Here is a 20,306-nt window from a genome sequence, read left to right as displayed (position 1 = left end):
AAAAGGGGTTTTCTGAGCCCATTTAGTGCTTCAAATCCAGGGAAAGAAACCCTGGGCTCCTCCACTCCTAGGGACCCCAAGAGACCATCCAAAAAGTAAAGAACATTGAACAACTGAATATTCTCTTCTTGGGTACAGCAAGAAAAGAGTTACTGCAGTTTGTAACAATTATTGACTACAAGATCTGCAAATGATTGCATAAAATTTCTAAAATATGCCTGCAAGCTTCTGTTATCGATGTGGTGCCCCCAGGGGTGCACATATGGGTTTAAGTGTCTAAACTGTTTTATTAATTAAATTGCTATGATTTACCTCTCCCATGTTAGCATTTACAGTTTATGAAACAGCTCTGTAATTAGAAAATGATGAGTGTGGCTTGTTTACTTTGTGGGTGAAATATTATATACATAAATGCTTATATATATGTACCCACACACGTGCACACAAACTGTGTTTTCCCCGGCCAACCCTCACAGGCTACTTTATTTCTAGTCCAATTAATAGGCAACCTCCAGTGGTGCATTAAATTGCTTTTTAGGGGGAGGGGGGAGATAGATGGGAAGTTCATTGCTCCTGCTGAGGTGTGTGATGGCACCCATGAATGTTTGTTTATTTGTTTTCCCTCTGTAGACAGAACACTGAAATCCTAAGATTTTATTGTAAAAAATATGTCTAGAATATGTCTAGAATTTGCCCTGAGATACCTTGCAAATTCTAAAATTGTAGAGCTATTTTTAAAAATTTTTATTGAAATATAATTGATTTACAATGTTGTGTTAGTTTCAGGTGAACAGCAAAGTGATTCAGTTATATATATATATATATCCATTATAGGTTATTACAAGATATTGGGTATAGTTCTCTGTGTTATACAGTAGGTCCTTGTTGGTTATCTATTTTATATATAATAGTGTATATATTTTAACCCCAAACTCCTAATTTTTCCCTCCCCTCACATCTTCTTTGGTAACCATAAGTTTGTTTTCTATGTCTGTGTGTCTATTTCTGTTTCTGTAAATAAGTTCATTTGTATCTTTTTTTTAGATTCCACATATAAGTGATATCATATGGTATTTGTCTTTCTCTGTCTGGCTTACCTCACTTAGTATGATCATCTCTATTTTAACTGTATATTAAATTATATATAATTATATATATTATATATAATTATATATATATTTATAATTTATATAATTTATAAATTATAAATTATATATATATATATACTCTCCACTCCCCATATTGAAGGTATTTCTAGGAATTTAAAATATATATTTTATGCTATACAGACAAAAAAGTTGTTGAAGCACTTTTTGTTAACCTTTATTTTATATGTGTTTATTCATGCCGTCTACAAACACGTATACTTGTGCTAAATCCAATGTTGTGTATAGTTTTATCAATTTTCTCAACTGTGGGCTATATCTGACTTTTAAGAATGTCAGATTATGACGAGTATGGTTCAAGTATATCAAAGGATTGCTGAACCTTAGATTGGAAGAACTTTGGGAGATATATATTCACTTTTCAGATTTCTGTATCATGTTTGGGTGCTGTATGAATCAATCATCATTGCAATTTCAAGTCTCTAAAGGAGGTAGTGCATGATTTCAAAGTCTCTATCTCACAGAGATATTAGTGGCAAAATGAAATAATGGTCTTTAAAATATTTTAACACGTAGGGAAGAAGGTTTCCTATACTTACAAAATATTAATTTGGTTAACAATCTAACATTGAAGAAGTTTATGAAAAAAGGTTGCTCTACTCTCAGGGCTGAGTGATGTGGTCTGATTGCAGAGGGTTAGAACAAATTAGGAGGGCAGGAGAGAGCAAAGAAGTGGGTTATGTAAAGCTTAGCACAGGACTACATGCATAAAGTGCTTTACACAGCTTCACTCAACCACTTAACAAATATTTATCAAGAACCTATGCTATATTCTGTAACATAGTAGGAATGAAAGTGGATACAAAGATTTTTAAGACACAGTCTCTGACCTCAAGAAGCCCACAGTAAAGAGAATATTCTGCTCACAGGTAATTATGCAGAATGTGTGAAATGTCGAAGAGGTGGCATTCAAAAAAACAATAGGGTTTCTGAAGATAGGGAAGCTCTTCTGGTTGGATGGTCAGGAAAGGCTTCTTGGAAAAAGTAGTATTCGAGTTAAGATTTTACATATGGAAAGGGTTTCCAAAGGTAGGGGTAGGTAATTCTAGCAGGGATAATGGCAGGGGTAATGGCACAGAGGTTGGAAAATCCAAGATTATGCTGATCCCGCACATGGAGTCAAATAAAGCGACCGTCAACCTTCCTTTTGTGCAGACATGAAATACAGAGAAGGTTCCTTTGATCGTAATTGTTCTTTAAAAGTCTTTTGAGGTTAAGCAAGGTTCTAGTGGGAATAGGCTCAGTGCCTCTATTGGCTTTTCTGATTTCAAAAAAAAAAAAAAAAGTCATTGATGATGCCATCAGCTTAACCACTGTCTGACAATTGCAGGATGTGGGTCTTTAAGGTGAAAGAGTGCAAATGCCTCCCAGCAACTAGTCCGCAGCACTGACAAATCCGAGTAAAGAATGAGTGGTAGAACAGTGAAGAGGCACAGGGTTCATAGGAAATCACCCTTAAACATGAAAAGAGGAGCATTTAATTCTTTAAAAATAATTTTAGTAAGTTAAAAATGCAAGATTCATAACAGCCATCAATAATAAGCAAACATTTGTGGGAAAAGGTGGGAAATATGCATATCTTTGTACTTGCCTATATATGCAAAAAGAAATGTTGGGATGAAAAACAAAACTAGTAATAGTAGCTATTTGTGTGTGTGTGTGTGTGTATGTGTGCATGCCTGAGTGTGTGTGTACTGGTGTAGGAGTGGGACTTGCAAAAAGAACAGGCATGGGGAAAGTGCCTTTTCACTGTAGACACACAAATAATTTAATGGCATACAAACCACCTGCGGATGCTGTGAAATTCAGGTTCTGATTCAGTCGGTCTGGAATAGGGCCTGAGATGCTTCCTTTCCAACAAGCTCCCAGGCCATGCCTGTGCTGCTGGTCTATGGACCACACTTGCCTACAGTTAGGGAAATTTGTATATGACCTCAGTATTGAATGACACCAAAGGGTTAATATTCTTTTGGTTGGTGTGGTAATAGCATTATTCTTCTAGATAACCTTCAAAGATGCACAATAAAGGAAAAAAGACATGAGTCTGGGACTTGCTTTAAAATACTCCAGAAACAAGAGGCACAAACAGCGACAAGAGAGTAGATTAAGCAAGTGTGGCAAAATCTTGATAATTATTGAATCTAGCTTCTGGGTATATTGGAGTTCATTTTACTATTCTCTACTTTTGTAGGTTTGAAATTTTTCATAATAAAAGATTTTTAAAGTTGTGTACAATTTCTGTTTCCACCCCACAAAAATAGCCCTCCTTAAGGTTCTGAATGATCCCTTCACAAAATCTAAATTAAAACCTTGTCTTCATCTTACTTGACTTTCAAGAAGCCTTTGGTTTGCTGACACTACATCTCTACGCATTTCTGTTGCCTGATGCTCCCGGTTTTCTTCTCCAGCAACTTGTCCTCTACCTGATCCCCATTGTGCGAGTTCTTGGGCTCCATGCTTGGCTCTGTGTTCTTTCCTGAGTTTGTCAAATGAACAATATCTGGTAGGCTCTACCTGGTCTTACCTGCTATACAATGGATCAGCGGTCAAAAATATGGCAACGCTATGCCATGAAGTGAAGGGCACCGTACTAGGTACTTAGGTGCAACAAGGGAGAACTCGTGAAAGGGTCTTGCTGTTTGAAGAATCGGAAGGCACTTTTCTTAGTTTCCAGCTAAGATGAGAGTATTTCAGACACACTTTGCGAATGTGAGCGTGATGGAGCATGTGACAGTCCTGGGTTATCATCAAAGACTGTGTCTCTTTAGAATTTTCGTTCCTTAGTCTTACAGGAAGGGTGTCTCATGTTTTCTGTATGTTCTGCAGACCCCAGGTCAGTGGGAGCAGAAACGCAGATACTGTGCCCCCAACCCTTCCTGGGGGAGGTGGCGGGAGCCCATCAGGCATGCCAAAGGGCTGCTCGGAGGTGGTGACAGGACAGTTGGGGAAAGGTAGGTGAGCTGCTTAATGAATTGCCATCTGTGAAAAATAGACCTCAGGTCTTCAAACCTCAGGCTGCTGAGAGGATGTAAGAGGCTTCTAACGAGAATGCTTTCACTTTTGAAATTCAGGAAGGTAAATTTCCCAAGGACTGTAAAATAGCTCTTGTCTCCTATGTTGATATTTTTCTCTGAGAAAGAAATGCCTTTCTGCATTATTTAAATAGCACATAATTAAGTATGAAGGGCTCTCTGTTCCTTGTACCCAAAGCACAGCCAGTGAGGTATGGAGGCCTAGAGGGCTGTGGAGAGCCATCGTTTCTCTGAGCGGAGAGAGGAAAAACAATAGAGAACGGAGACAGAGACCGAGGGCGGGAAGAAGAAAAAGCAAGTGTTTAACATTCAGAATTTGTCCACAGCCGGTAATTTATTGGAACTCATCTGTAACAAGGCCTGGCACTGATTTATAAGTTGATTTGGAAAATAAATAAAAGTGATAGAAACCTGCATTTGGTTTTAATGATAGACTGTTGCAGCGTGAAAAGTAAGGATATGAAACACTGCAAGGAAATTAGATAGTATGCCCTGAAGACAACTGCAGTCACCAGCCCATTAATTGTTAGATATTTATTATTAAAAATTTCTTTTCATGAGTGACTGCAGAATATTTGTGCTACTCAAGCTGTTGAGTTCTGACATGAATGAAGTGTGGGGAGCTCATTTGTTTGTGTGTGCGAGTGTGTGTGTGTGTGCGTGTGTGTGTGTGTAACTGACAAGGCAACTGACCAAACTGGGTGATAGATCCTTACTGCAAAAACACAAGCAGGGGAGCTGCTTCTTAAACAACTCAGAAAAGAGCAGGGGATGCTGGAGCCCTTGTCCTTTCTGAAGCCGCCGTCACCACCATCACCATCCCATCCTCACCATCCCATCCTCCTCCTCCTCCTCACCATCCCAATTATCATTTTTAACCCTGGTGTAAACCCAGGTATAAACACAAATTAGACCTCTCTACCTCAGAAAATATAATTCTAAAGTCACTGACAATAACACCCCAGAGGAACTCAACCTAAGAATATGAAAAACCATTTTGTTATCTCACCAGCATTTAATTTATAATGTTTTATTTTAGTCTGGGTAGAACCAGAAGGGTTGCTACTTGAACATTTCATGGTTTAGATTATTATACACGACGGGTTCACCTAAAACAGAGGTAGTTTAATCCTCAAAGTTGTGGGGTGTCTGAAACTGCTTTCTTAAAACGGCTAACATATTTGTTTTCTCATTGAGAAAAAAAATGAAAGTAGCTCTTTGATTAACTGGAAATTATTCGTCATTACAGACAGACATAATGTTTTTCACTCCCTCTTTTATTCATATTTAAAACTTTGTATTTATGGTTCTCTTATTTGCGAGATATTTTTAGGAAAACACTATGTTTGGACAGAATTCCATTTATTTGGCCCAGATACATATTGTTTTGAAGTCAGAAGGCATTTTATAGCCAGTCTTAACTCTCACTCCAGGGATGCTTTCAGTTTACCTTTTCTACTCTACAGTGAGGATTCACACAGAGAAATAATTTACAGTGGAGAGGGTTGGCATAGCAAAGATGCCATTGCTTATGCAAATAGCGTATTTAAAAAATAGCTGTGATGAGTTCCAATGCAAATCAATAAATTTAATTTGCCATTATTTAATATCTAATAAAAATACCATCTAAAAAATACCGTCTAGGTGGTCCATGTGCCCTGATGTCCAGCTTTGCTGTCCAGTGACTTATAAATGCTACCCTTGCACACTCTGTTTTGCGGATGGCTTTTATCTAGAGTGCACCGAATTCTTGGGTCAACCATTGAAGACCTGAGAACATGCTGGGCTCAGACTTTGGCTAGATGGTAAGCTTCCTGAGGATGGAGACTGTGTGTATTCCTATCTTTGTAGCTTCAGAGTTCACCCTGGTGCCTATCACTGATGGACTCCATTCACTTCAAGCTCCGAGGTACTCTCCCACCCTGCCCTCTCTCCAAGTCACCTTGCCTGTCAATTCTTTGAGATTGTGTGGATCTCATTAACCCCAACCCCCTCTATCTCCAGCGTGGCTTATAGTTCCTTTCTTTTCTTCTTGCCCTCCTGTCTCAGAGGAAGGAGGTTCTCCAGAAGGAACCCACCGCCACTGGCGTTGGTCTGGTTGCCACCTTCTCCAAGACTTTGTTCCATCACTTGTCTCATCTCTCCGGCTTCTTCAAATTACTTTTGTCAAATGACAAAACTAAAACAGTCTAGGAACGAGCTTGAGGTCCTTTACTCAAGGGAGAACCATGCATGGACTGCGGGAGTACAGTACCTCACAAGCATGGGGCTCTCTTCCTGAGGGATGTGGGCAAGAGCGAGGTTTATACAGCATTAGAAGAGGCAACGTGGAAACAAGGCGTGATTGGCTAGGAGGCTGGGGATTTCCTTACAAGGCGAGCAGGTCCTGTGTTTTAGGGTCGGGTGAGCTGGCTGAGGTTGAGTTGGAGGGTTGTGATCGGTGTGTGTTAGGTCTCCTTGCCAGGCGTTTCCAGGAAGTGCAGGATATAGGTTTAGATTTGTGACATGGGGACAACACTGGGGCAGCCCCCATTTTCTGGGTCCTGTTATAGGAATTCGTCACTACTTTCCATAAAGAGTTTTCCTTCAGGCTTCAAGCAAACTCAGGTATCCCCACATCTGAATATTTTTCCTTTAAATTTGGCTTCTCCTTCAAGCTGTCACGACTATTTGTCCGTTTCTTGAAAAAGCAGTCAGTGCTCGCTGACTCTCCTTCACCATTCTCCAGGTGTCTTGAAATGTGGTTCACATCACAGAAAACGACCTCACAACCCAGTCTGATGGATTTTGTCATCTTCAAAACACTTCTCACACGCTCATCAAAGGTACCTGGCTTTCTTCGTTCTTCCAAGTACAGTCAGATACCAAGCATGTCACTTCCATCCTCCATTGGCTGTTGTCACTCTCGCAGTCCTAATTCAGGTTTCAATCTCTCTTGTCTGAATGAGCCAGTCCCCCCACTGGTCTCACTCTTGGCTTCTTGCGTGGCTGCTAAACCAAGCTTCTTAGAGTCAATCTTTTATTCCTTTACCTGGACAAGGGCACTGCCCTCCTCCCAGATCTCTGCTTCTACCCAGCCTGCCCACTCCCCACACAGCAGTCAACAGTGGTCATTTAAAACCACAAATCGGAGGTCATCACTCATGTCAGTGACAAACCGTCCTACTCAGACGGGCACAGCAAGGATGCTTCGTTTGGCTATCAGTGAAGTAAAGGCACTAGCCATGTGGACATCTGAGAGACTCGAGTGCAAGGATCCTGAGAAGGGCTTGTGTGGTGTTAGGGGGGCACTGCCCAGGCTGGAGACTGAGGGGTAGAAGACGAAATTGAGAGGTCGTTGGGGGCCAGATCACCAGCCCAATGTCCTCCTGGTCTGGTTAGACCATTCGCTATTCTCTGTCCTCCCCAGGGGTCTCTGTAAATAGACGGTCTCACTCATTTCTTCCCCCTAAACTAGACTGACCAGCTTCTGCCTATTTCCCTGGAGTAATTATCAGTCTACCTTCTTTCACTTTCGAAAGTGTTTAGGTTTGAATGATGTTATATGATTACCTTACCCTCCCCCCTGCCGCCCACGATCTCCATCTGTCAAACCGTCCCATTCAAATCTCACCTGATGCTTTTTCTGATCCTCTTGACTGTCTATGATCTAACCCTTTCCAAAAACCCATCATCTTTCTTCTTTCCTCTCTTGGTTTCCTGGTTGTACTTACTTACAGTCTTCTTTTCTCCCCTTTAGAGATTTTGAACAGCAGGACTATACTTTAGTAGACGCCACCGAAGTCCTAGGACAGTGCCTCCCCCAGAAGTGAATATTCAATAGCCGTGTGTTAAATAATAAACGACTGACCATTTAGAAGTTCATCATGATGATCCATTTCCAGCATGAGAATTCGGGACCCAGAGTTTGGGTCTCATGTCTTAATACAAATATTACAAAAGGGTGAATTTTCTTCCCAAATCATTGAGTGGAGGGATGATATAAGAGTTTACAAACTACAAAGAACAAAAGTATTTGTTCAGCTAGTTGGTTTAGAACAGCGTTTTCTACGATATGCTTCTTGAAACACTAGCTGAGCCGGATGTTAGTGGAATGTTTATCAAAAGAAGTCATGTGGTCAATTAAGGAAATGCTGTGTTAAAGCTCGACAGGGATTTTAGTGTATTTCTTAATAGTCAGATTTTCAGAACTTTTAATAAATGAATGAGCATTGCGCATCTCTAAAGAGGGGCTATCGTGTCTAACATTTAATTGATCACGGATACCTCTCCTGAATCCTCCCAACTCCTTTTTCTATGGAGCCTATCTTAGGGAAATGGGTACTTAGAAAGCATCTTTACAATTACTTATAAGGATATTTCCACTATATTTATTTCCCAGGCTAATTCTAACCATGAATTGTTAATACATCTTAAAATCTATGAGGCAGTTTCCCACGGTGTCAGTTTCTTAATTGAAGTCTCTTGAAAAGCATGACCAGTTGGCATTCCATTCATGCCTTCAAAACATAAGACCTGTCGTATTGTCCAGCTGATTGCAGGCCCCCAATCCGGACAATGCAGCCTCCATCCTCCCCTTTCTATCACCACCCTTGCTCAAAGCTTCATACCTGCATTCATTTGCTATCTATCTCTCTTTCCCTCTCACCCATCTTGCAGAAGTTCCCATAGTCAGTCTCCCCAAACACTGCTCTCATCAAGCCACTCCCTGGCCTCTAGCCCTCAGTGGCCCTTTTTCTCCTATAGAGTCACTCCCAGCTTATTCAGCTAGGGGTCTGGGGGCACCATAGGGTTTGAAGAGCACCATAGAGTCATGATGTATTTAATTCCATTAAACACACTAAGAATAATACTTGTAGGAGGAAGATTTTCTATTGCATGTGATATCAAAATCACAGACATGAGCAAACATCTCTCTTAAGAACATGCTGTCAAACTGAGCATGATTGGCTACTTTCACATTCTTTTTCTGGAAGTTTCCTGCTTCTTGTATTTTCATTTTAGTTAAATGTTAAGTGTTTAAAGAAAATTTTCTGGGAGAAAAATTTTAATGGAGAAAGTCTCACCTAATTCAAAAATCTTAAATTTTTTCTAAACTGGGAAAGTATCACTACATGTGATTTTTTGGCAAGATGATACCTAATGTAACTCATGATCTGAGACAGCAGATTCAATACCGCAAGGTCAAGTTCCAACTGTTAAAATATGACCTCCTCCTACTCTGCCCTCTGTCTCCTGCACCCTTGCTAGTTGAGTGTAGTCACAGACCACTCGCCTCAACATCACTGAGAATTTGTGAGAAATGCTGATTCTCAGGCTTTGCTTCAGACCTGAGGAATAAGAATCTGCTCTTGGATAAGATCCCCAAGTACACTAAGTTTGAGGAGTGAGGTAAGCAGCAAGCCACTTAAATCTCTGTTTTCTAATTTGAAAAGATTCGTCTCTCTCTCTCATGTCTATTGTGAAGATTGAATAAAACAATGCATTCTGGTGCTTGTGAAGCATATTATTGATTTGAGTTGTATGATGCTGGTTTACTCACTGCCCCTGCACCTCTCTGCATCTGAACCTTCTCCCTGCATGGAATGCCTTCCCTCCCTTCCCTCTAGTATCTGAATTATACTTGTTAGAGCCTAAATTTTGTCCCCCTAAAATTCATATGTTGAATTGCTAACCCCAGTGCCTCAGAAAGTGGCTGTATTTAGAGACGGGCCTTTAAAGAGGTGATTAAGTTAACATGAGGTCTTCAAGGTGGGTCCTAAACCCATATGACTGGGGTCCGTATAAGAAGAGGAGATCAGGACACAGACACACACAGAAGGACGACTACGTGAGGACACAGGGAGAAGGCAGCCTCTACAAGCCAAGGAGAGAGACCTCAGTAGAACTCACTCTGCCGACACTTTGATCTTGGACTTCCAGCCTCCAGAACCATAAGGAAATAAATTTCTGTGGTTTAAGCCACCCAGCCTGTGGTCTTTGTTAGGGAAACCCTAGGAAACTAATCCACTATTTTTTCTGGTTTCATCTCAAGCAGTCTCTCCTCCAGATTCCGGATCCACCCCGCTTCCCCACCCCTGTACAACTACACTGGGTGGATTTTTAATTAACATACATACCATATGTCTTTGAACATATATTCCGATCCTGGAGACTGGGAAGACAGCATACAGTGCCCATTCTATTTGCCTGTGAATACCAACTAATGAATATATATTTATTGATCGATTGGTTGTAAGAAGAATACAATTCAGGGCTTCATACCTCCTGCCAAGTGTGTTAGGTAGCCCAACAATAATTCCTCACCCTGTAGATAAGCAAAGCAGGTTTTACTGTAAGCCTGCATGAGGCATATATTAGCGCTAGTCTCATGATTTAATACAGATGTTTGTAAATTCAGTTTGGGGGGATCCCAAACTGTGGGAACAAGTGAATCTTAACGTCTTGCCTTTGGATTTGCTTTGAAAATGTCTAACTCCTTATATTTGATCTCCCAGCCCCACTCCACCCCACAACCCTTCTTTGCTTTGGGGTAAGCAAAGAAGATTTTATTGTTCCTGTTTGAAAGATGAAAAAACTGAGGTTCAGACAAGCTCCTAAGCAGCTAGTAGCCTAGAAGGGCACATAGGAGGCTCCCAGCACTTTAACCACAAAGAGGTCCTGTGGTGAAATTATCAACGAATAATCCTCACCCCTCAAAAACAAACAAAAAAAACACTCACCAGAACATGTATGTGAACAAGTCAGGAACCTTATTTTTCAACTCTCTATGCCATAACGTCTTAGATTTAAAACGAAAAATTGCAAGCAATCTGCATAGAATTCCTCTGGGGGAGAAATGACTTACTTCAGCTTATATTCCTCACTGTACTTGCTCTGAGTCTTGGGAATTACCTTGTCCATGTATTTTCATTCAGAATGAATGCTTTAATGTATTTCTTTAATCTTCTGTTGCATCAGAGAATATTGTTTCATGCATATTAAAGACTTGGGCATGTAATAGACCAGGGTTCTGACTAATAAAAGCGCTCAAAGCATGTCACTAGTATTGTTGCTTTTCTTGGCTTCAGGATAGATGTGTTTTATTTGGTAAATAAAAAAAATAATAAAAAAAACACTAATGATGATAATAGTGATTATATTAAACAAAGGGAATTATTTTATTTTGAAAAGGTACCGTGGCCTTGTACAGATCATTATTCTTTTGAAGGAGTTGATCCTCTACACTTTTTCCAGAGTGTTTTATTCCCCATTCAGGCAAATCAACCAATGAGTATTAGAAACCTTTTATGGCTGTACAGAGGTAACAAAGAGGCAACATTTACCTAGAAAGTCTTCTAGTCTGGTTTGAGTCTATGAGACTTTCACAAAATAAATAGTTAAATGTACAAACCACATGCTCTAGAAAAACAGAGAAGGGAAAGTGCTTTCTAGAGGGATGGGGCTTAAGTGGGATTTGGGGAGAGTAGAAAGATTAAGATGGGCGAACAAAAGGAAGGAGGCGATTTGGGGCAAGGGGGGGAGAATTTAAACATAGGCACAATCATTTAATAAACATTTACTGTTCCCCTCATTGTTCTAAGTGAGGTGGCCATAGAGATAAAAGATGTGGTCCCTGTTCTAGAGTTAAAAGTAGAACAGACCCTCGCAGGTGTGTATACACGGTGGGAAGTACCATGTCGGGTCTGAGCGAGGGCTGCTCCTTGATCTCAGAGGAAAGCTGCACCACACAGCCAGGGGAGAAACAAAAGGACATAGAAAAGTTTCCCAGCATTGCTAATGCCCAAGAGGAATCTTAAGACAAGAAGGCATTAGCCAGAGGAAGAACATTCCAGGCAGATGGAATCCTTCCGTGAGAGCAAGAGGAAAGAGAGAAGAGAGAGCTTGTCACATGTCTCAGTTTGGCTAGAGGGGGTGTGTGTGCCAGAACAGTAAGCGATGAGGCTGGAGAACCAGGGAAATTATAGAAAAGAATCCTTTATAGTAAAGACTTTACTCTGAGAGCAGCCTGGAACAAATGCCATATTCATAGAACATGAAGAAGGAGGAAGGCCTGATTAGAACACAGGATTCTGTGGAGGTTTTAAAAAAAAAAAGAGAGAGTTTGGAAGGGGAAGTTAATGGAGGACTTTACTATCTTTCACAAGAAGTCAGGATTCGAGCCAGGAGTTAACGTGGTCACTGCAGATTCATGTTTTTGTTCTGGCATTTATTTCTGGGAAACCCATTTGACATGACTTTCATGCACATGATAACATGCAGTCAAAATAATCAGACCAGATTGTGTGAACGGGGGCAATCACAGTCATACTGTCCGATTTAGCTAACATCACCTAATGATGACGTGGAAAATTAACGTTATGCCCTTCAGAATCGCAATGAATGCCAGTCTTTCTCAAATCATGTTTTGTCCTAATTTCTGATGTGTTTAAATGCCCTGTATAAAATAACATGTGCTAAAGTGAATGTGAACATCATAACTGGTACATTTTTCTGTATTTTTAATCCCTATTTATAGATTCAAAGATCTTTTGGAGCACGTTTACCTGTTAGAACTATGAAAAGTTGGTGGACATTGTCTTTCTTCCTTGATCTCAATCAATCAAGTATATTTGCATCATCTTTTAACAGTCAGGAAATGGAAAATGGAAATGTACAAGAGGGACTAAGAGTGGAATATTTCACTGTGATCCTTCAGCCTGATACTGAAAATAAATTCACACAATCTTGCTATTCAGTTTACCAGCCTGTAAAATGCCCTTAACAGCTTTCCCACACAAATGCCCTGGGGATGGATAATACAACTAATGGCAACTTTTTGTACGACTTCAGGATTTATTGCTGAAAAGGGAATGTACTGTGATTTAGAGATTTTGTATCTTTCAGGAGTAAGTAAATAACTATTGTCAGTATGGATCCTCTTATAATTTAGGAGTGGGGTCTGGATATAAGGAAAGATGAGACAGGTAGTATCACTTTAATCTAATAGGCTTATGCAACAGACATAAAAGCTCATTTTCAAGGATCAAGGTAAAAAAGAAATTAAACTGCCTAAAATTTTTATGTAATGAAAAAATAGGGTTTTCTAAAACATAGTACTTAGATTTTAGGAAAAGAAGATTAAGGGTCACAATATTTGATGAAATTCCCAAACTGTTGGAAAAATAATATGAAAGGTGATCCAATGGAATAGTGTTGGTAAATGATACATCTGAAATAAATATAAAATAAAAAAAGTAAAACATGCTAAAAAAATCTGGCAAAAGTTTTATAGTAGAAAGAAGCCACACAACTATATTACATTCTCATAAGGTTTTAAAGTGTTAACCTTGGAAAATGAAAATAAACTTTAAAAAATATATACTAGAATAAGTTCTAGAGATATGCTTATGTTACTCTTTCGTTAGAGATGCCTTGCATAGGAGTTCAGAAAACATTTTATCATCTGCAACATAGTCTACAGCCTTGTTTATTGTATTGGTCAGCTCGGACCACAACAAAATACCACAGACTGGTGGCTTAACCTAGAGACATTTATTTTCTCACAGTTCTGAAGGCTGGAATCCAAGATCAAGATGCCAAGGTTGGTTTCTGGTGAGACCACTCTTCCTGGGTTGCTGATGGCTGTCCTCTCACTTATCCTCACATGGCCTTTCCTCTGTGCATGTGTAGAGAGAGAGATTGAGATGGTGTCTCTTCTCTTCTTATAAGGACACCAGTCCTGTTGGATTAGGGCTCCACCCTGGTGACCTTATTTAACCTTAATTACTTCGTTATATGCCCTGTTGATAGGGATAGAGTAGGATAATCAAATAGTTATTCCAGAAATCCCACTAGGGGATTGTACAATAGCTAGAGCATGAAATTTAGGGGGATTTGGGAGACTGAAGTAAGTTAATGATCACTCAAGAAAGTAATGGGAAAAATCCTGAAACAATGTCAGCTTGCTTGACTTACGAAGCAGAGCAAGTCGTTTAGCATCAAAGCCAGACAGGCTTGCCTAACAACAAAACTAAGCTAACTTGCTTAGTAACAAAACCATGCAATGACGTAGAGAATGGACTTGAGGACACGGGGAGGGGGAAGGGTAAGCTGGGATGAAGTGAGAGAGTGGCATGGACATATATACACTACCAAATGTAAAATCGATAGCTAGTGGGAAGCAGCCGCATAGCACAAGGAGATCAGCTCAGTGCTTTGTGACCACCTAGAGGGTTGGGATAGGGAGGGGGGGAGGGAGACACAAGAGGGAGGAGATATGGGGATATATGTATATGTATAGCTGATTCATTTGTTATAAAGCAGAAACTAACACACCATTGTAGAGCAATTATACTCCAATAAAGATGTTAAAAATAATAATAAATAAATAAATTTTAAAAAACCCCATGCAATGGAGGCACAAGTCATGCCTCAAGACAATAAAACAATAGTGGAAAAATAAGGCCTACATCCTGCCCAGTGATGTCAACAAGTTAACGACCCCTAGGACATGCTCTGTGCACACATAAAAAACAATAATTTAGGGAAAGGTGACATTTCAAAGTGAAAGACCCTCATTATACTGAGACCTGAAATAATTTTTCCATAGCTCCATGACAGGCCAGATGAGTCATATAGGGTCAAAAACTCCCCCACCCGACATGTAGGAGGAGTTAATGATGGAAGGCTCGAAGAACGAGGAAGAAGGTGGTCTTCTCCCCCTTCCCTCTTTTCCTTTGATTATAAAAATGCAACCCGCTAAGTACTCAGGGCAGTGCAATGCTCGCCTACCCACTCGTAAGACTCACAAGCGTCCTATTCCAATAAATCACTTCTTATCTATCACTTTGCCTCTCACTGAATTCTTTCTGTGCTGAGACATAAAGAACTGGAGCTCTTCAGAGCCCCCCCGAAATACCATCTAGCGGTTTCACTGTCTCCAAATACAGTCACATTGGGGTTAAGACTTCAGTGTATGAATTTTGTGGGGAGCACAATTCAGCCCATAACACCCATCAGTGTCAACTCTGGGAAGAGCTAAATCATAAGTTAAGTTATTAAAGTTCTTACTAAGATGGTTTCCTTTTCTAGTGCCTTATGTATTTATATATAAATATTTTAGTTATGTGAGTCATTATGCCAGGTATCATTTGTAAAGTCTAGATGCATTTATAAGAATACGAGCAGGGCTTCCCTGGTGGCGCAGTGGTTGAGAGTCTGCCTACCAATGCAGGGCACACGGGTTCGAGCCCTGGTCTGGGAAGATCCCACATGCCGCGGAGCTACTGGGCCCGTGAGCCACAATTACTGAGCCTGCGCGTCTGGAGCCTGTGCTCCGCAACGGGAGAGGCCGTGATAATGAGAGGCCCGCGCACCGCGATGAAGAGTGGCCCCCGCTTGCCGCAACTAGAGAAAGCCCTGGCGCAGAAACAAAGACCCAACACAGCCATAAATAAATAAATAATTAATTAAAAAAAAAAAGAATACCAGCAACACTGACATAATTCTTTGAAGATTAAAGTCGCATTCTAATAAAAGCTGTGGATAAGGAGTCTAGGCTGGGCACCCAGATGGTGGAGGAGAGGAACATAGTGAGATAGATGTGGGACTCAGCAGTAGAATGAGAGCTGAAGGAACCTTGTTCAGGTTTGTTTCTTTGGGGAGAACAACAGCCTTGGTTTTTAAAAGCCTACTGTTGAAGGTCAAGATGGCAGAATAGAAGGACATGGAGCTCACATCCTCCCACAAATACATAAAAAATACATGTACATGTGGAACAGTTCTCACAGAATCCCTAAAAGCTTACTGTTGTTATTTTTTTCCTGCTCAGAGCTTTTAAGTGGAAAAACGTGGTTTCACAAAAGGCAGCTCAGCTGAGACTCAAACATCAGTATTCTGCCCCAACCAGTCTGCCAGTACCTCAGAGCAAGACCGTAGGCAACGTTATAATCCCCGGAGCCCTCAATCTCCTCTTCCATAAAGTGAGGTGTAGATCTTGATAGGACCCTATTCTACCCCTAACAGCCTGGTTGCTATGACCTAAGACTTAATTCTGGAGACTGTGTATGCTGGTTCCAACATTTCTAGAACACTTGCTATGTGACATGTAAAAACCTTCCTTCCCCTTACATTACTTACAGAGATGGAAGTAGCTCTCTAATGAATGCCAAGCCTCACGCCCAACTTGACTGAACTCCGAGATATAATCTGGAAACCACTGTAATCTGAGAAGCAATGAAAAAGAAGAAAAAAAATAGCATAGTATTCAAGTAAATGGCCTTATTTCCATGGCCTTGTTATGTAGTCAGCTCATTTATTTAAAAGTAATTTAATTTTAATTACCCCAGTACTGTTTCTGCAATGCTCAGGTTAAAAAAGAACAGACTAAATTTCAACTCTGTGTGTTGAGAACAGAATGTTTTCTTTACAAGCATTAGAGTTTTATTTAGCAAATGCTGTTCTTAGTTTATTAGAAAATTCAAAATAGGTATACTTCTATGGGACATATCATCACAGCATGACATGACATGGTAGAAACACTTTATATCACTATATGGCCATCATTCGTATTTCTTAGGAGATTCCATATATGGCAGATGTTAATCAAATTGCATGCCTTACTCAATCTCTTTCTCAGAGGATCCTTTCCCAAAGCCACCATCAGTCAATATTAAGAGATAGTCACATCATCTAATTGAAGCCAGTCTCGTAATCTGACCTGAGAACTGCTTAGTTGGGCATTGATTTGGCTTCTGGAGTCATGTAGATGTAGGATGTGGATCTCCTTGAAGGATTCTTTTGGTTGAGAGGGAGCTGAGAAAGCTGCTGTGCAGGAAGAAAACAAGACAGAGAGAGAAGCCAGAAACAGCTGTGTGGATGGAAGGAGAAGAGTAACTACCGAGGATCCTGCTGGCTTTCTTTATCCTTCTCCAGGTCCCCCGGGGAGGCCAGTTTGCACTTCCTGCTTTTGGGTTCTTCTAAGAGATATCTCAATGCCCTGTTAATACAGCCATTCTCACCCTCTTGACAAACTACTTAAATATGACTTTGTAGCCCTTGTACTCAACAACCTCTTTATAATCATACTTTATCTTGGCAAACCATTCTAGAATTTAACCACATTTTATTACTTTTTCAGCCAGTGTCCCCTTATTTGCTTCCCCCACCAAAGCAATTGTATATAGGTTGTTCAAATAGTTAGCTATATTGTGCCAATCTGGCCAAGCATGGCCATAGACTAAATTTTAATGAGCTTCTAACCCCAGTTAGTAATGTGGCACAATTTCCAACAGATGCATGCCACTGGTTAAAAAGAAGTGGTTTGGTTTCAGAAAAGACTTATCACTGCAAATCTATCACTGGAAATCCAACTTAAGATGCCCAATGAGCGTAGTAGGTTAGTAGTGTCAGTATGGGAAATGAATTATGCTCCTGTCATGTCTGTCTTATCTATGAAATCATTTATATCCACAAATGTTTTATGATGATTCCCAAACCTCTCCAAGATCAGAATTACCCAGGGAACCTTTGTAAACATAAATTCTTAGGTCCACCCCAGAACTTTAGAATAAGAACTCTGGGGACATGCGGTCTGGGAATCTGTGTATTTACAGTTCTGTAGGAGATTCTGAGGCTCAGCCAGGTTTGAGGACCAGTGTTCTAGATTACATACAATGTTCAGGGAGAAACTGGTCATTGAAAATAGAACACCAATCAATATAGGAAAATCAATTTTATTTTTAGATATCAACATTGAACAATTGGAAATTGAAATTTCAAAAAATACAGTTTACAAGAGCACCCAAAACATGAAATACTTGGGTAAAAATCTACTGACATATGCAAGATATATATTCTGACAGTTAAAAATACTCATGAAAGAAATCAAAGAATACCTAAGTAAATGTAGATAAATACAATATTCATGGATTGGAAAATTTAATATTGTTAAGATGTCAATTCTCCTAAACTGTTCTATAGTTTCAACTCAATCCCAATAGAAATCTAGCAGCAATTTTTAAAAATTATATGTTTCAGGTGTACAGCATTATAACTCAACATCTGTATGCATCTGTGTTTAAAAAAGAAATTGACAAGTTGATTCTAAAATGTACATGAAAAGACAAAGGAACTAGATTAGCCTAAACAATTTTTGAAAAGCAGAACAAAGTGGTAGGACTCATACTACCTGATTTTAAGACTTATTTTTAAATTACTGTAATCAAGGCAGTGTAATATTGGCAAAAAGATAGAGACATAGATGGAAGGAATAGAATAGAGAGTCCAAAATTAGACTCATGCATATACAGTCAATTGATTTCTGAAAAAAAGTGCAAAGACCGTTTAGTGGAGAAGGGAAGTTCCTTCCAATAAATTGTGCTGGAACAATGGAATATCCACATGCAAAACAATGAACTTTGACCCATACCTCATATTATATGCAAACATTAACTCAAAAAGGATAACTAGACCTAAATGTAAAATCTAAAGCTATAAAACTAGAAGAAAACATAGAAGAAAAATTTTTGTGATCTTGAGTAAGACAAAGATTTATAGGAAATGATAAAAAAACATGATCTACAAAAGAAAAAAATGGTAAGTTAGATTTCATCAAAATTAAAAGCTTCTGCTTTTTGAAGAACATTGTTGAGAAAATAAAGACAAGCCACACACTGGGAGAAAATATTTGCAAAATATGTATCTGATAAAGAACGTGTATCCAGGATATATGAGGAACTCCTAAAACTCAATGACAAGGGAACAACCAAATACAAATCTTTCACTAGTGTGGTACGTTTGTTACAATTAATGTTCCAATATTAATACATGGTTATTAACTGTAGTCCACAATTTACCTTAAGTCTCACTCTTTGGTATGGATCTTCCATGGATTTTGACTAAAGTATAATGTATATATCCACCATTACAGTTTCAAACAGAATAGTTTCATCTGTGTTTCACCTCTCCATCTTTCCTTTCCCTCTCCTCCTCCTCAACCCCTGGCAACCACTGATCTTTTTACCATCACTGTAGTTTTGCCCCAACATTATATTTTGAGCCAGAGATTTCATCACATTTTTAGGCCGATCTCTTTGTTTTTCTTAAAATGAAGAAAGAATATGTTCATGAAATTGTTATTTTGCATAGTTAGGAAATGTTCACAGATTGACTTTATTTAGTTAGCTGTAGAGTTTTTTTCAAGGACTAGGTTGCATTTCCTACTCCCATTAACCTAGAGTGAATACGTCGTGGTCAACTCAAGCTATAGGTGGAAGAAAGGTCCTTGGGGATAAATGAGCATCCAGATAAACCCAGAAATACCCAAGAGGGACACTGATTTCTCTTGTATCACCAATTGCAACCAGCAATAGTGTCACTTGACCACATTCTAGCCATTTGATGGAAAATAATTTTTCATCATAGATCAGGAGTCCACATGGGATAAGATCAAAGTTAAAAGAGAAATTCCTGTTTAACTGATGAAAGCAAGATATTTTTGCTAAGCCTCAGTTTTATGGAAAACAAAAAGAGGAGCCCATGTAGAAGCAGAGTGAATTGTGTGACTGATGGTGTGGAAGAGCATGGCCAGATGAAAGCTTAAAAAAATTAATACCTTTATAGTGCTTTATAGTTTTCTAAGTGCCTGTTCTCATATGTCCTTTGATACTAGTTATCCCTATCAGATGTGTTATAATATAGCTGTGTTTTAAGAGTTTGAAAATCTGTTTCTAAGAGTAATAGAGTGATCAGAAATGATCCTATAGTGAATATATAGTGGCTTTCCTCTTCTTTGCTTTAGTGAAATGCTTGAAAGTTTACTCTTTGTGCTGACAGTATGATTTGCTGTTCAAAAACTATTTTAGTCTCAGCAGAGATGGAGTTTGCACATGCATTTTATATAACTATGGCCAACTCACATGGGACGGGGTGGTGGGTAAAGTATATGATTCATAATAAGAAATTGCTGCCTTTGAAATCACTTCCTACCGTATTACTGGCCCCTTCATTACAGTGGTAATGAAAGAAAGAAAGAAAGAAAGAAAGAAAGGAAGGAGGAAAGAAAGAAGAAAGAAAGAAAGAAAGAAAGAATGAAAGAAAGAAAGGGAGGAAGAAAGAAAGGAAGGAA

At 39.4% G+C, this 20,306-nt stretch overlaps 1 long non-coding RNA gene across 1 annotated transcript in view; it reads right to left on the bottom strand.

The window, feature by feature from the left end:
* Positions 1–20,200, bottom strand: part of LOC309608225 — a 46,617-nt gene extending 26,417 nt beyond the window's left edge. The window contains exon 1 of the long non-coding RNA XR_014232746.1: positions 13,745–20,200. This is a non-coding gene — a long non-coding RNA (uncharacterized lncRNA). The remainder of the gene's footprint in view (positions 1–13,744) is intronic.
* Positions 20,201–20,306: the final 106 nt, after the last annotated feature.

Source organism: Balaenoptera borealis (genome assembly GCF_965194805.1).
Source record: "Balaenoptera borealis genome assembly, chromosome: 12".
Classification (NCBI taxonomy): domain Eukaryota; kingdom Metazoa; phylum Chordata; class Mammalia; order Artiodactyla; family Balaenopteridae; genus Balaenoptera; species Balaenoptera borealis.
Note: the sequence above shows the minus strand (reverse complement) of the source record. Positions and strands in the feature narration are given on the sequence as shown.